Source organism: Condylura cristata, unplaced genomic scaffold (assembly GCF_000260355.1).
Source record: "Condylura cristata isolate star-nosed mole 26May11 unplaced genomic scaffold, ConCri1.0 scaffold00032, whole genome shotgun sequence".
NCBI lineage: Eukaryota > Metazoa > Chordata > Mammalia > Eulipotyphla > Talpidae > Condylura > Condylura cristata.
Window position 1 is genome coordinate 20458843 of NW_004567133.1, and position 1764 is coordinate 20460606.

A 1764-nucleotide genomic window follows, 5' to 3' on the forward strand; every position below is an offset into this window, starting at 1 on the left:
CGGGGATGGACAGGCCAGCAGCCAGCACAGTGAGGGAGGCCCAAAGGCCACTTCCGCACAGAGCAGGTGCAGGAGGCCCGGGCCTGGCCAGGGCCCAGCAGCCCCGTGGGCGCGGGCGTCCTGCGGCTCCAGGGGCCTCGCCCGTGCCGCTCTGGCTGTCCCGGCTGCCCCTGTGCCCCCGGCCACTGCGGAGACGGCAGCTCAGTGGCCCCAGCAGCCGGCGACTGAGTGGGGTCTCCAGGAAGTGCAGCCAGCGCTGGGGGCGCCGGCCAGTGCCCCGCCAGGACCTGGCCAGTCTAGCCGGCCCAGCCAATTCTGCAGACTGGCGTCAGGTTCTGCCAACCTGTTGAACAAACAGGGCGGTTGCCATGGTGATGATAATGGCTTTGGGGTGAAGAGAGAGCCTGCAGCCTGTAAACAGGAAGTGTGGGGGGGCTCCTGCTCAGCCCCGGGCCCAGCCTGGAGCTGATGGCAGGTGGGCAGGAGGGCCAGAGCCTCCGCCTGGAGGGGCAGTGAGGCCCAGGCCCGGGCAGCCGGCAGTGTCCCTGCCTCCCCCAGGGCTGCTGCCTGGCAGTGCACGCCCGCTGTCCTGCACCTCCTCCCCGGGGTGGGGGTACGAAGCCGCTCCCTAGGTCCGACATGGCGCCCCTCTGCTGCCTCCGGCCTCCGTTTCCCCAATTTGTGAGGTGCAGATGGCGCGTGGCCACACGGAGTGGCCTGCAGGGCCGGTGACCCCACAGCTGAGGGCCCAGGTAGCGGCCGTGACAGGGCGTCTGGCCATGGGGTTCAGGCCCCCAGGCTGGAAAGAGCCTGTCAGGGGGAGACGGCCCCCTCGGCGCGCTCTGTGCTGGAGCCCAGGGCCGCGGCCTGCCCAAGCAGGCACCACCGCCCTCTGGCGGCGGCCCCGAGAACCGCAGGCCCAGCCTCCGCAGTGGCGAGGGCCAGGCCAGGGGTCCTGCCTGTCCGGGCCACCAGCTGGCCTGAGGGCTGGGGACGGCTGGGCGGGCCACGGGGGCAGGGCCCGAATGCCAGAGCTCTGCTGGTTTCCATGAGGCCAGGCAGCCTGGCTGCCCAGGGCCCTCGTGTCTGTCCACTGGGCCTGTCACCAGCTTCCACCCACGGGGGTGTGTGCAAGGGCCCTCTCAGGAGGTTCCCCTCAGGGCAGCGCCCCAGCAGGGCAGGGCCAGGCCCATCAGCCTAAACCTCAGACTCCAGGAGCCCTCTCGGGTCAGGGCCAGTTCAGACCCCCCTGGCTGGGGCCCAGGGCCAGCCCCGTGAGGCCTGCAGGCCAGCGGACCACCCGCGCCAGACCCGGACAGTGGGCACCGCTGTCCCTCCCTGCTGGCCGGAGCTGGCTCAGGCTGGCTCCAGCCAGCCCATGGTGCTCGGTCCCCAACCGGGGCTGTCGCCATGGCAACCGCAAACTGGAGGCCACCCTGGGTCTGCCGCTGGCCGGGTCAACACTCCAGGCGACCGCACGCGGTGCCAGCGTGGACTGGACAGTGCAGGGAGGCGACCGGGACCTGCAGGGTCAGGACCGGGCCAGGCAGCTGGCCTGCTGCCGAGCCCACTGTGCCGAGCTCCAGGGGACGGGCCTGGGAGCAGCACCCGGGACTCCAGCAGGCCGCCGGGCTGCAGGGACAAGCTGGCCGCAGCCCCGCGCCAGGGCGCGCGCGAAGCACTGGAGGCGACAGGCGTGGAGATGCTTTAATGGAGGCTGCGGGCACAGCGCCTGCGCTCGGCGCGAGGTCCGGGTGGGCGGGG